This window comes from Apium graveolens, chromosome 5 (genome assembly GCF_009905375.1).
Source record: "Apium graveolens cultivar Ventura chromosome 5, ASM990537v1, whole genome shotgun sequence".
Lineage (NCBI taxonomy): Eukaryota > Viridiplantae > Streptophyta > Magnoliopsida > Apiales > Apiaceae > Apium > Apium graveolens.
The window spans coordinates 212988199-213004329 of record NC_133651.1 but is presented as its reverse complement, the minus strand read 5'-3'; the positions used below and the strand labels follow the sequence as shown (position 1 = coordinate 213004329).

General features: G+C 36.9%; 2 non-coding genes across 2 annotated transcripts; both read left to right on the top strand.

Annotated features, from left to right (window-relative positions):
- Nucleotides 1-5327: 5327 nt before the first annotated feature.
- Nucleotides 5328-5434, top strand: LOC141662382 (small nucleolar RNA R71). Its single transcript, XR_012550502.1, has one exon. It is a non-coding gene; the product is annotated as a small nucleolar RNA R71 (small nucleolar RNA).
- A 3710-nt stretch (nt 5435-9144) lies between these two features.
- Nucleotides 9145-9251, top strand: LOC141663249 (small nucleolar RNA R71). Its single transcript, XR_012551327.1, has one exon. It is a non-coding gene; the product is annotated as a small nucleolar RNA R71 (small nucleolar RNA).
- The last annotated feature ends 6880 nt before the right edge of the window (nt 9252-16131 follow it).

Below are 16131 nucleotides of genomic sequence, written 5' to 3'. Positions count from 1 at the left end.
AGGATTCACTAAAGCAAAACAGACTCAATCTTTGAAGACTACTGCAAGTGGTTTTGAAGCAAGAGTAGTTACTGGAAAGGAAGCTAGAGATAAAACTGGATTGGGAAGTGCTGATGAAAGAAGAGTACACAACACTACCAATGATCCAACTTCCTTGAGTGAACCAGGTATTGGAGCAACTCCTGAGAGATTGAATCAACTGGAATCTGTACAGATGGTTTACCATACCTACTTGAAAGAATACATCATGTTGTATTTCATGACAGATGGTAGGGTTTATCATATAAGACAAAATGCCATTCCTTTGAAGTATTTTGAAGAATTGGAGCATGTACTTTTCTTACTTCAAGTGGATGACAGAATAACAGAGACTGCTGCAAACTACTTAAAAGAACAAATTCAGAGACAGAAAAGGCTTTATTCTGTTAAGTCTGACAGCATATATGTTCCAAAGTACAGAGATCACAATGGTGATATTGTTGATATGAAGCCTAATACTGCACAGATCAGAACGTATCTTGGTATTAAGGGACTTGAATTCAATCTTGAGTCAGACAAAGCTTATGTCATAAGACTAGATCAGGAGTTAAGAAAAGCAAAGATTAATGATCTCAGAGCTGCAATCTTTCAAACTGGTGAAGATACTGCAGAGCTTAAAGGTGTTAAAAGGAGAATGATTGATGAACTAAGATATGCTGAGAAATGTTTGTTGAAGAACTTTCTCAGAACAACTCCTGACATCAGAGAGATCAGAAAATGAAGAAGCCAAGTTGAAGATCTACAACTGCTTAAATTCTGATATTTATACAGATTGAAGTTGTTATCAGAAGTTGAAATTGGTAAAAACTTTAAGGACTGTAAGTTGTAGTTATCTAGTCTATTTCTCATGCATTTGTACTTAATGTTTTTAACATCATCAAATATCTGTTAAACTTGTATATTTTGTTAATTTACAAGTTGGGGGAGATTGTTAGATATATTTGATAATGTCATGGCTAATATGTTTTATGTTTAGCTTTCAGATCTTACATGAACAGGATAAATCAGTACTTAACTGTTGATCAGTACTTATACTGGAAGTCAGGACTTAAGGATATCAGTACTTATATTATCAGGAGATAATCATCAGAAGATAGATATCAGAACTTAAGTGCTGAAGGACAATCAGATAAGGACAGTAGCTGATTAAAGGAAAGAAGATCAAGATAAACATAAGAAGAGATATGCATGAAGAAGGAATTCCGTGAAGAATGGAATACTTGGAAGAAAAGATATCTGATTGATGTATTTTAGGAAGCAGAATTATATTCCATATCAATTAGCGATTATCTTGTAACTGTGTAGTATATAAACACAGATATAGGGTTTACACTATAAGTGTTATCATTATTAGAAAAGATTATTCATTGTAACCCTAGCAGCTCTCGTGATATTTGTTCATCACTGAGAGGTAACAGTTCCATACTGTAACAGAGTTTATTGTTTCAATAAAGTTTGTTTTCTGTTACTTAAGTTCTTAAAGTTCGATTTGAGTGTACTATACACTGTATTCACCCCTTCTACAGTGTGTGTGTGTGACCTAACAAGCATCCTTGAACAAAGTAGGCCAAAAAAAACCTGCTTGCAGAATACGAGCTGCCGTCTTCTCACCACCACAGTGTCCACCATAAACCGTGGAATGGCAGTCTCGTAATATCCCCTCCGTCTCACAGAACGGGATACATCTCCTGATGATCTGGTTAGCTCCCTGTCTAAACAAATATGGTTCATCCCACATATACCACTTCACCTCATGCAAAAACTTCTTCTTTTGAGCGGATGTCAAATTAGGAGGCATTACATTGTTGACGAGATAGTTTACAATATCTGCAAACCATGGTTCTTCCTCCTGAATTGCAAACAACTGCTCATCCAGAAAAGATTCATTGATTAACGTCCTATCTTGTGAAGTAGAATCGGGATTCTCCAACCTAGAGAGATGGTCAGCTACTTGATTCTCAGTACCTTTTCTATCCTTGATCTCTAACTCAAATTCCTGAAGTAAAAGCACCCAACGAATGATTCTCGGCTTCGAATCTTTCTTGGAAACCAGATAGCGAATAGCCGCATGATCAGTGAATACTATTACTTTCGTACCAAGTAGATAAGATCGAAATTTCTCGAAACCAAAGACTATAGCCAAAAGCTCCTTCTCAGTAGTGGTGTAGTTCAATTGGGCCCCATTTAAAGTCTTACTCGCATAGTAGACCACATGGAAGAGATTTTTATTGCGCTGTCCCAGAATTGCACCTACCGCATAATCACTCGCATCACACATCATCTCAAACGGTTCTGTCCAATCTGGTGCTGTAATAACTGGTGCAGTGATCAAACTCTTCTTGAGAGTCTCGAATGCTGCCAAACATTCATCATCAAATTTGAAAAGCACATCTTTCTCAAGCAAATTGCACAACGGCTTAGATATCTTTGAAAAGTCCTTGATGAATCGCCGATAAAAACCCGCATGACCAAGAAAACTACGGATTCCTTTCACAGAATTAGGTGGGGGAAGATTTTCAATGACTCCCACCTTGGCCTTGTCCACCTCCAGACCCTTGTTAGAGACCTTATGCCCAAGAATAATGCCTTCACGCACCATAAAATGACATTTCTCCCAATTGAGCACCAAATTAGTTTCCACGCATCTTTTGAGTACGGCGCGCAGATTATTCAAACATTCATCATATGAATGTCCAAAGATGGAGAAGTCGTCCATGAACACTTCGACGTTATTTCCAATCATGTCAGAGAATATAGCCATCATACATCTCTGAAAAGTGGCCGGGGCGCCACATAACCCAAACGAAACTCTGCGAAAAGCAAACGTGCCAAATGGACAAGTGAAGGTAGTCTTTTCCTGATCCTCTGGTGCAATACAAATCTGATTATACCCTGAATAACCATCCAGAAGATAAAAATACTCATGACCCGCCAACCTGTCAAGCATCTGATCAATAAATGGAAGAGGGAAGTGATCCTTCCTTGTGGCTTTGTTCAATTTTCTATAATCCATGCTTACTCTCCATCCTGTAACTGTTCGAGTGGGGATGAGCTCATTCTTTTCATTTGCAACCACAGTGATACCTCATTTCTTAGGTACACATTGTACGGGGCTCACCCACGAGCTGTCAGAAATAGGATAAATGATGCCTGCATCCAGCCATTTCAAAATTTCTTTCTTCACCACCTCCTTCATGATGGGATTCAGTCTTCGCTGCTGTTCTACAGTTGGCTTACTACCTTCCTCTAGCAGAATTTTATGCATACAATATGAAGGACTTATCCCCTTGATGTCTGCTATGGTCCATCCAATAGCCGATTTGAATTCTCTCAAAATCCTTAAGAGCTTGTCTTCCTCACTACCTGAAAGGTCAAATGAAATAATAATAGGTAACGTAGATGAATCACCTAAAAAAGCATACCTCAAGTGTTCAGGTAATGGCTTGAGCTCCAAGGTAGGTGCTTCCTCTATTGATGGTTTGAGCTTTCCTTCAGCATTCTTAAGGTCAGAAGTACCAAGAGATTTAAACGGCATGTCCAGCTTTCGCTTCCAGGGAGAAGCGTTCAGATATTGTAATTGCTCGTTGCCATCTTCATCATCGCTGTCAAAATCCCCCACTAAGGCCTTTTCCAATGCATCAGACATTAACATGCGATCGAGTTCCGAAGTAATCGCAGAATCAATCACATCTACTTTTAAGCACTCCTCATCTTCTATAGGGAATTTCATTGCCTTGAATACGTTGAAGGTCACATCCTGCTCTTGTACCCGCATAGTAAGTTCACCTTTTTGCACATCTATCAAGGTACGGCCAGTAGCCAAGAAAGGTCTTCCCAAGATTATGGGAATCTTCTTATCTTCCTCAAAATCCAGAATAACAAAATCTGCAGGAAAGAAGAGCTTATCCACCTTGACGAGCACATCCTCCACTATGCCCCTTGGGTAAGTAATGGAACGATCAGCCAATTGTAGAGACATGTATGTGGGTTTTGGATCAGGCAGATCCAACTTTTTAAAGATCGACAACGGCATCAGATTAATGCTTGCTCCCAAATCACAAAGGCACTTGTCAAAAGTCAGATTGCCAATGGTGCAAGGAATGGTGAAGCTTCCTGGATCTTTCAGTTTTGGTGATAACTTTTGCTGCAGAACAGTGCTGCATTCTTCTGTGAGAGCAACGGTTTCAAGGTCATCCAGTTTCACCTTCCTTGAAAGAATAGTCTTCATAAACTTCGCATAACTAGGCATTTGCTCCAGAGCCTCAGCGAAAGGTATATTGATGTGAAGTTTCTTGAACACCTCCAGAAACTTCCCGAACTGTCTATCCAGCTTTTATTGCTGCAATCTTTTAGGAAAAGGTGGTGGAGGATAGAGCTGTTTCTCCCCTGTATTAGCCTCAGGCAGAGTGTGTTCAACAGTAGTCTTCCTTGGTTCCGCCGCTTTCTCCTTTTGCTTGGATTCTTTATCACTAATTTCAGCTTCTCCTTCTTTTGCCTTTTCAGCATCAGCAACTTTTTCAGACCTTAAGGTAATAGCCTTGACTTGCTCTTTAGCTTCCTTCCTGCCTGGTACTTTCGTGTCACTGGGAAGAGTGTCAGGTTGACGATTGAGCACTGCATTGGCTAATTGACCGATTTGATTTTCCAAGATCTTGATAGAAACCGCCTGACTCTTGCATAACAACTTAAGTTCCTCAAAATCAGCACTAGTAGGTGCAGCCGTACTTCCCTGTTGAGGATATGATTGCCTTGTAGCATACTGCTGTGGTTGCTGGAATCCAGGTGGGTTAAACTGTTTACTCACTTCTTGCTGATATGGTGGCTGAATAGCATTCTGATTATTCCCCCAGCTGAAATTTGGATGATTTCTGTTGTTAGGATGATAGGTCTCTGGCACAGGCTGCTGTTGTCGCTGATAATTATTCACATACTGAACAGATTCGTTGACCAGAGAACACTAATCCGTAGCATGAGAACCTGCACAAAGCTCATAAACCATAGCTATTTGATTAACTCCATATGTAGCCAAAGAATCAACCTTTATTGATAGCGCTTGGAGCTGGGCTGCAATAGCGGTGGCTGCATCAACTTCCAGAATACCTGCTACCTTGCCTGACGTCATCCTCTGAGTTGGGTTTTGATGCTCATTTGCAGCCATCATCTCTATAAGATTATACGCCTCAGTATAGCTTTTAGCCCATAAGGCGCCTCCAGCTGCTGCATCGAGCATGGGCCGAGATTGGGCCCCCAAATCATTATAGAAACCAGTGATCACCATCCAATCCGGCATTCCATGATGTGGACATTTTCTCAACATTTCCTTGTAGCGTTCCCAAGCCTCGCACATAGATTCAGTAGGTTGCTGCGCAAACTGAGTAAGAGCACTCCTCATAGCAGCAGTCTTTTCCATCGGATAAAACTTCACCAGAAACTTTTGCGCAAGATCTTGCCACGTAGTGATGGACCCAGCTGGTTCAGAATGTAACCAGTCTTTAGCCTTGTCCCTCAGTGAGAATGGGAAAAGCCTCAACTTGATAGCCTCATCAGTCACGCCATTATACTTAAAAGTGCTGCAGATCTCGACAAAATTCCTTATGTGCATGTTGGGGTCTTCAGTTGCCGCTCCTCCAAAAGAAACAGAATTCTGCACAATCTGAATAGTGCCCGGCTTGATTTCAAAGGTGTTAGCTTGAATAGCCGGATGAAGGATGCTTGACTGAATGTCATCAATTTTAGGCCGAGAAAAATCCATAAGAGCTGGATCAGCTTGTACAATACGATCTCCCATGTTTACTGGTTCTTTCCGCTCAGTTCCTGAATCCGAATCCTCAAAATCTAACTTCTCCGTAATATCAAGAACTTCGTCTGTCTCCTCAGTTGTATCTAAAGTCCTCTTGCGAACGAGTTTGCATAAACGCTTGCTAAAGTACCTGAAACACAACCGGAAACAATAAGTAACTACTACGTCCTAATCACTGAGTCCTAATGACCAATGATGGTAAGTACATAAACTAAACAAATACGCCGAGTCCCCGGCAGCGGCGCCAAAAACTTGTTAGGGCGAAATCACGCACTAATATTCACGCAAGTATACGCGTTCGCAAGTAATATAGAATATTTTCTAGTTCGTTCCCACAGAGACTCAGACTAAATTATTGTCTAATTAAACTCACTCACCAATGTATGATTACTTCTCAATGTTAAGACACTAACACTTAAGATTGTTGATTAAATATTAACTATAATTAACTACTTAATTAATCACTTACTTAACACTTCAAATTATCAATAATAAAACACTCATGAGATCACAACTTCATTATTACTTCCTTCAATAGCCATTGTTATTACCTTTAGCATGTGACAGTGATGATATTAATCGAATAACACGAAACTGATAAAAGCCAACTTTCATTGTACTAATACCATTCTACCAAGCATCCACAATTAAGATAGAAGTTGAATAGTCATCAATTATGTTGAGTTCCTATATGTCTACAGAAATTGACAACACAACGATTTAAGCACAAGTTATCCCTTTTGATTACATAGGGCAAATAAAACTGTTAGAGTTACCCACTAATCATGCACAACATACATAAACTTATGCTAGCATGGCAAGTTCTAAATCTCAAGATCCACTGTCGCTTCACAAGAGATTAACACCCTATCTTATATGTTCGCGACGCACATAAGATGAATACGCACAACCAATACTAGATATCATACAATCATCACACACTAAAGTATTAAACAATTAACTAAAGAATTCCATAATAAATCCGTTGCAACCACATTATCACGATTAGCCCATAATAGCACTTATCGTCATCATGGGTTCATATGAAATCATGATAAACAAACACAAGAAAATAATAACTAAACTAATTATATTAAAATAGAGTACGTCACAAGAGTAAATAAGTTCAAAGTAAGAAAACTAGCATCCAACGTTACAACGAAACAAGAATCACAAGAAAATATGCTTCCTCTTCGTTGCGGTGTGCTAAATCGGTCTTCTTCCTTATCTCCTTCGCTCCTTGCGTAAAAACACAATCTTCTTCAATCCACACTTGTGAAAACGTCTCAAATCTACTTATATAATAGTCCCATAAAACTCAGATTACATAGAAGTGGAAACCAAATAGAAGTAGAAGTCCTGAAATAATATATTTTTTTCCCCGACCCTGTGCGGCCGCTCAGCATAGCTGAGCGGGCGCTCAGCTTGCTGCGCGGCCGCTCAGCAATGCTGAGCGGGCGCTCAGACCTCTACTGGAAAAAATCTGATTTTGCTCCGTTTCTTCGCCGTAATCTGCCCGTTTCTTTCCTCTCGCAATGGTGAACACATGCCAAGGCTTATTCTTGATGATTCCTCCCCCCGAAATGCAACTAATACCCTGAAATGCATAAACACTAGAAAAACGCATCAAATACACAAAATACTTGATTTCAAGACACCAATTTAAGCCATTTTAAGACGTTCTAAGTGGTATAAAATGCCACTTATCAATTGTAAGCTCTCCTTTTTGCACATCAATCATAGTTCGGCCAGTAGCTAAGAATGGTCTTCCCAAGATAATGGGAATCTTCTTATCTTCCTTAAAGTCCATAATTACAAAATCAGCAGGGAAGATGAGTTTATCCACCTTAACCAAGATATCCTCCATTATTCCTCGTGGATAAGTGATGGAACGATCAGCTAGTTGCAATGACATGTATGTCAGTTTCGGATCAGGTAGACCAAGCTTCTTAAAGATAGACAAGAGCATCAGATTGATCCTAGCTCCCAAATCACATAAACACTTGTTGAACGATAAGTTTTCGATGGTGTAAGGAATAGTGAAGCTTCCGGGATATTTAAGCTTCAGAGGCAACTTCGGTTACAGCACAGCACTGCATTCCTCCATAAGAGTAACAGTATTTAAGTCATCAAGCTTCACTTTCCGAGAGAGAATACCTTTCATAAACTTCGCATAGCTAGGAATCTGTTCAAGAGCTTCAGCGAAAGGTATGTTGATGTGAAGTTTCTTGAAACTTCCAAGAACTTGGTGAATTGCTTATCCAACTTCTGCTTCTGCAACCTTTTAGGAAAATGAGGTGGAGGATAGACCTATTTTTCCCCTGTATTACCCTCAGGAGGAGTGTTTGCAACAGCTTTCTTCTTCGGTTCCACCTCGACATCCTTCTGCACAACTTTTTCAGCTACAATCTCATTTTCTGGAATTGGCAAAGGTGCATTCTCGACAAAATTTTCAGACACTTCGTCTTGCTGAATTTCGGGGCTCGCGACCTTTCAGACCTCAAGGTGATGGCTTTCACCTGTTCTCTAACTTTCCTCTTGCATGGAACTTCTTTGTCACTAGGAAGCGTTCCTGGTGGTCGATTTAATAAGGCGTTAGCAATTTTCCCTATTTGGTTCTCCAGAGTCTTGATAGAATCAGCCTGGATTTGCGTATAAGAGCCTAATTTTTGCACATAAGCCTCAACTCCTCCAATTCAGATTTTTTATTCGAATATTGACCTGCACCTCCATGAGTTTGTTGTTGCATTCCCATTGACTGAAACTATTTCTTTGGTGCAAATCGTTGCTAAAAACCAGGAGGATTAAATTGCTTGTTCCCAAACTGCTGGAACAGTTGTTGCATCACATTCTAATTGTTGCTCCAGCTGAAGTTAGGATGATTCCAGTTTTCAGGATAATAAGTGTCTGGAACTGGTTGTTGCGATCTCTGAAAGTTGATCACAAACTGAGCTGATTCACTAGATATAGCGCATTGCTCCGTCGCATGCGAACCTGCACACAGCTCACAAATACTGGTTATCTGATTAACATCATAGTTAGCCAGAGAATCGATCTTCATAGACAACGCCTTTAGTTGAGTAGTGATAGTCGTAGCTGTATCCACTTCAAGAACTCATGCTACCTTGCCCTGTGGCAATCTATGGGTTGGATACTGACATTCATTAGCAGCCATCAGTTCAATTAGATCATAAGCTTTTGCATAGTTTTTTGCCCATAATGCTCCACCTAATGCTGCATCGAGCATGGGTCTTGACTGTGCTCCCAAACAGTTATAGAAGCAATTGATGATCATCCAATCAGGCATTCTATGATGAGGACACTTCTTAAGCATCTCCTTGTAGCGCTCCCAAGCTTCACATAGAGATTTTCCCAATTGCTGTGCAAATTGAGTAAGAGCATTCCTGATTGTAGCTGTCTTCGCCAATGAGAAGAATTTAGTGAGAAACTTTTGAGCAAGATCTTCCCAAGTAGCAATCGAACCAGCTGGTAGAGAGTGTAACCAGATCTTAGCCTTGTCCCTCAGAGAGAATGGGAAAAGTCTTAGTTTCACTGCATCCTCGGACACACCATTGAACCTGAAGGTGTCGCAGATCTCTATGAAATCCCTAATGTGCGTATTGGGATCTTCCATTGGATAACCCCCAAACTGGACTGAATTCTGTACCCATTGAATCATGCCAGGCTTGATTTCAAAGGTATTAGCTGCGATTGCTTGGTTGAGAAAAATCCATCAATGCTTTCATTGGTGCTGCTGGATCTCCCATTGTAATGAGTACCTGAGACACACACAAGTAAACCGTGAGAGTAAAAGAATCTAAGTCAGTGAACTTTAACAACCACTGATATCAAGTACATAAACTAAAGATTAATACCGAGACCCCGGAAGCGGTACCAAAAACTTGTTAGGGCGAAAACACGCGCTAAAATTACACGCAAGTATACGCATTCGCAAGTATTATAAGATATAAATCAGATTCGTTCCCACAGAGACTCTTTTTGGTTAACTTAAGATTATGCACCTATGCAATAATGGTATGTCTATCGCTCAATGCTAAGACAATAACAAGTTTAGATGTTTATAACTGAGATTAAAATTAAACTAACATGCAATTAACTAAGAATAAAAGTGATTGATTTAACTATATGAGAAAAACATGGAATTCTAACTTCATTAAATACTTCATCCAAAGTCATTGTTCTTAACCTTAGCATGCATTGGTGATGACAACAAATCAGATAATACGAAACTAGTAAACACCAACTTTTGTTGCACGAATACCCTACTACCAGACATCCACAAAAGATATAGAAGCTGAATAGACACCAATTATGTTGAGACCCTATATGTCTATAGAATTTGACAACATAAAGGTTTAATGAACAAGTTATCTATCGTGATTACATAGGGCAGGTAAGATGGTTAAAATTACCTACAAATCATGCATAATAAATACATGAACCTATGCTAGCATTGCAAGTTCTAAATCTCTATATTCAATTTCGCTTCAATGGAGATTAACACGCTATCTTATATGTTAGCTACGCACATAAGACGAATAAGCACAACCAATACTAGGATATCAATCAATCACCACACATCAAGATATTGAATAAAATTAACTATAGAAATCCATAAGTAAATCCGTTAGAATCCCATGATAATGATTAGTTCATAACCGAACTCATCGTCAACATGGATTCCAATGAAAGCATGATATTAAACAATATAAGAGTACTAGGCTTCAAAGACAAATTGAAAATAAGCATCCAAGTATCAACTATACTAAAGAAAATAAAATTCTTCTTCTCCGTAGCCGTCTCGTACTCTCTAGGTCTTCTTATTGCTTTTCCCTCGCTCCTTGCTGTTAAAAACGTCTTTTATTGGTATATATAAGCCCCTAGTGGACCTGGACCCACAAAATCATCAATTTCTACTAAAATCAGGATTCTGGGGCAAAAAGAGCGGGCGGCTGCGCTAAAATTAGCGCGGGCATGCTGTTTTTTGGCAGAAAGGCGGGGCGGCCGCGCTTGGTTTCTGAATTTTTCTGCTGATTCTTCTTTTGGCCGTATCTTGAGTTCTGCTCGTCAGAATTAGGCGATTCAACTGCCCACGTGAAGCTAACGAGATTCTATACAACTTGAGAATGGCTTAGACTTCCAATTCTTAACTCTTTTCAGTAAATTTCCTTGAAAATCTCATTTCTTCATTTAACTGATGCATGAAATACAATAACACAAAAATACATCAAAAATACCAATAATTTGAGTCCAAAACACAAACTTAAGCCTGAAATAAAGCATTCCAAGTAGATATAAAATCCACTTATCAATCTTCCTTCTTTAATATCAGATATCTTTTGTTCAATATGGTCAGGAAGGGTAAGCAAAAACTTTAGGTTCACCTCCTCAGCTTTATAATATAAATCATTAAGTTGCTAGTCATTAATCAACTTGTTGAATCTTTCAAAAACTTCAGTAATTCCTTCTTTAGATTTAGCCATGAAACTCTCATATCACTACGCCATAGATGGCTTTTAGCAACACCAAAACTGTGTTGCTATAGACCCCTAAAAATGTTGTCATAGGCAAAAAGAGGTCTATTGCAACACTTTTTCGGTATTGGGTCTAAGGCCTTCACTATAGGTATTTAACCTTACAACAGTGTCAATCTATGATAATACAGCAAAATATGTTACTATAAATATCAATTGTAACAGGATTTTCAGAGTATAGCAACACAGATTTGGTGTTGCAACAGAGGTACTAACCGACAAAAAAGTGGGTCCCACAAATAAGCCCCACATCAGTAGCTTCTTAAATATTCATATTTGTAGTTTTTTGTTTGTTTTTTTTTAAATTTTCACAAATATAATATTATTAGACAAATATTTAAATCCAAAATATAAAACTCAAATTAAATAAATAAATATAAAACTCTTAGAATCATTACATGAATCAAGTTCTATAAAAGTTACATTCTAGTATAATTAAAAAATAAATTTAGTTTCAATATTATATATTCCTACATTTCCCTCATGATAGTACTCGCGAGGAGTCCCCAGCTTAATTTCATACTTCACTATCTTTGTGTGTTTTACCCCCCATGAAGTTGTAGTTCCATGGACCATTATCTAGAACCTGTATATAATAAAATGGACTCAGAAACTAGAACGATAATAATTATTTAGATATGACTGGAAAAAGTGAGATACTTCCTTAAATGTACACCATACTAAGCTTTGGAATTACAATTAAGCTAAATAGTTTTAACAGTTTATACTAATGAAATAGACATCAATGCGCAATATGTATATATTGAGACTTGACAGTCTTGCACAAAACATAATGAACTCGGTAAGGATTTGAAACCACTTTTCTCTTTTCACTTTGCAAACTCCTATTTATCAAGATCCACTTTTTTGAACAATTAATTTATTACTTTAATTAATCCGTAAAAATTAAAAATTATAATCGACTGTAAATTTAAAAAAAAATATTTTTTTACTGATTTAATTCAAAGAATTATTAATACTGATATTTATTACATATTTCATTTAAAATTCAAATAAAAAATTCAGTATTTATAAAATATGAATATTTTATTCATTTGCGTGCTTTTACTTTCTCCAAAACTCAATAATTTATTTCTTTCAAATCAATTATTTTAAAAGATAAATTAAATTTTGAGTATAAACAAAAATAATTATTTCTGCAGTCGTCTATAGCAATACAAGCTCGTCAATTGCAATATGAAGACATTTATGTCAACATTGGAGATATATTGAGCTATAGCAACATGTTTTTGTGGCTATGCTAACACCCCAAATCAGAGTGTTCTGATAGGGTCTTAATTTCATACATATTACAACATTTTATAAGGCAACACCAGACAAAAATGTGCAAATAGGTCATCTATGGCGTAGTGTATTGTGACACCAAGTTTCTCATTTGGTTAGATCTAAATTCCTCTCTCCCTTCACACAGTATCTCAATTTTCTCCCAAAACTATTTAGCAGAATCACAGTTGATAATGTTGTTGCACATTACATTATCAAGAGACTCAATTAGTATGAGTTGTAAACTGTTATCCAATGCAACCTTTTCCTTTTCAGGCTCTGTGTAGGTTAAAGGATCCTTAGGTGCATAATGTGCTGGTATGGCCATATCTTCTTATGTGGATTCAAAAATTCTCACCATAGGAATCAAAGGCCCATTCTTGAGAATCTGTACATACATGGGGTTGGCCATCCCTATAAACAGCATCATATTCTTTACCAGAGTGTGTAGTTAACCTTGTCAAAGGCAGGTATCTTGATGCTTGTTAATTTTTTAGCACTCATTCTTCCAAGATCTTTATCTGTTTACTTTTAGATTTTGCTCTGATACCACTTGTTAGATATTGAATGCTATGCAATATAACACAGAAGTGGGGTGAATGTTTTTCTTGAATTTCTCTTGGTTTTAAACTTTATAGATTATTGTTTTGAACAAAGCAGTTTTAGAAATGTAGATATTATGTTTAACAGAATGAACACAAACACAATAAATCAAAAACTCACTTAATTGTATTAATTAAGTTTGTCTTACTACAAATTTGTGTTCTTAAGAAAATAAGAACTCAGCTTCTATCTTGAGAGAATATAAGAAATTCTAGATCTGTTTGTTACTTGTGAACTAAGGACTCGTGCATGCTTTATAGGCCAGCAGCACAGGTTTACAAAACTTGCACTAAAATGTACTAAACCAATTTCTAAAGTAACCTTGTCTATTTCCTTTTCTAGTGTTAGCAAATCTGTGCAGAATCTTGCAGGTTTGTGACCACCCTTTGTCCAGTTAATCTTGGCCCTTGATCTAGTAACCTTATCTATTTCCTTTTCTAAAGTAACCTTGTCTATTTCATTTTCTAGTGTTAGCAAATCTATGCAGAATCTTGCAGGTCTGTGACCACCCTTTGTTCAGTTAATCTTGGCCCTTGATCTTATATTCTTCAAGCTGCTTTGTAGACTTTCCAATTCAGTGAATTAATTATTTGTTAACTGATAATCTTGAATCTTGAATTTGTCTGTATTCTGAATTTGAGATAGTATGTCGAGATCTCCAATTTGTTCTATAGATAAGTGACATATCGATAAGTATAATGACTTATCGATATCTCTGAGTTCTCTATAGGTATACTTGACTTGTCGAGGTCTCTAGTACTTTATATGGGAAATGACTTGTCGATATGTCTGAGATCTCTACATGTAGAAATGACTTGTCGATATCTCTGAGATCTATATATATATAATTTGACTTATCGATATCTATGAGATCTCTATATGAGAAATTGACTTGTCGATATCTCCAATTCTTCACATCTTCATTTGACTTGTCGATATCTCTGATATCTCTATATGCAGAAATGACTTGTCGATATATGCAATTCTCTACATTTTCATTTGACTTGTCGATATTTCTGATACTTTTTTACAAGCCATTTTAGACTTCTCTACAAGTCATTTTGTACTTCTCGAATGACTTCTCGATATAAATTAATATGTGACTTGTCGATATCTTGACTTAAAGAATTTTTCATAGAACAGCTTTATTCAACTCCAAACTTCCACACTTTTCTCTGAGGCATGATCATGACTTGATCTTCTTCCATAGTTTATTCCTTAATTTGAACTGTTCACAGAAAAATCCCACAGTCTAATCTACTAACCATTTTTAAGGACTCAAGAAATACATTACAAAATACAAATATAGATTATCATACAACTTAATTTTAGGGTTGTCAATAATGTGCCTTAGTCTTGATATTATACATACATGTCTTGCACTATAACGTGTATATAATTTGGCCCCCATTTTAGCATAACTCTAATTAAGGCTAATTGATTTGCAGAAATTTAGCCCAATATATATGCCATCTTTCATAAATCAGGCTGAAGGAAGTTGTATAAATGTTCAGTTTCTAGTGAAATGGCATTTACAAGACCATACTTCTGCATGCAGGTTAGATCTTATTTATAAACATACATTTTTGTGTTCCATTTTTATTATATTAGTTATTTCGATGTCCCTTTGTTTACACCAGATTGTATTAAGATGCAAAAGCAAAATCAAATTTCCTTGATTTCAAATTCTAATTTTGATGAGTGTCTTGCAAAACTCCACGGTATAGGCTCTTGGGTCAGGACTATATACATGAACTTTTAATTTCCTTAACTGCTACAGATCAATCTTAGGCTCAAGTACAGAAAAGGCTCTCAAAATTGACAGATTTTGAGTTTTAATTTTATGAAATTATCATGGGAGCGGAGGTGCCAAATTGGGAGATTTGGTAGTAATAATATTATACCTGCAAATCTACATAGTTTTGACTTTATATATTTAAGTTGGGATACTAATTATAAAACCTTTTTAATTACAAAAGGGCAAAGTACAAAGGGAATTTTGAATGTACATAGTTAGGGGCGTACACGGATCGGGTTGGACGGGTTGGGAGAATTTAGCAATCCAATCCAATTAGTTCGGGTTTTCAAAATTTTAACCCAGTCCAAACCGTTTAAATTTATAATACAAACCAATTTGTATACTTCGGTTTGGTTCGGTTTGGATCGGTTTGATCGGTTTATTAAATATACAAAATTATAATAAAAAATTATAATAAAATATAAGGTTTCAAAGTTTAAAACACTTGAAAATAGTTCAAAACAATATTACAATCCTCCATATTGAATAGTCTTAAGCATCTAATTTTTGACATCAAAACTACAAATAATATTGCTTACGCTTTAAATATTGGAATGAATCATTAATGCAAAAAATATAACACTAATCAAACATCTATTGTTGTTACGAAATGAACTATGAACACGGAGGTTATAAGTTAAATTTAGAGTTAGAGATATATGGATCTATGTAAATGGCCTAAACATAATTTTGGATTAACTTATTAGCATGTACATATATATTTTAATCGGGTTGGGTTGAATTGGTTTAAAATTATCGAAAACCATATCCAACCCAATTAAATCGGGTTGACATTTTTTCAACCCAACTATATATCGGGTTGAAAAAAATCGGTTTGGTTCGGCCGAAATAAGATCGGTTCGGTTTGGATTGGTCGGGTTGGCCAAACCGTGTACACAAGTGTATTGGGGAATTATTAACGCATACTCCCAGGTTTCCGGAATAATTCATAATTCAGCTGTCTAATTCAGCTGTACTGGGGAATTATTTGCTTCCCTGCATAAAGCTCGGAGAAGATAAATACTCCCTCCGTCCCAATTAATTTGTCTTGT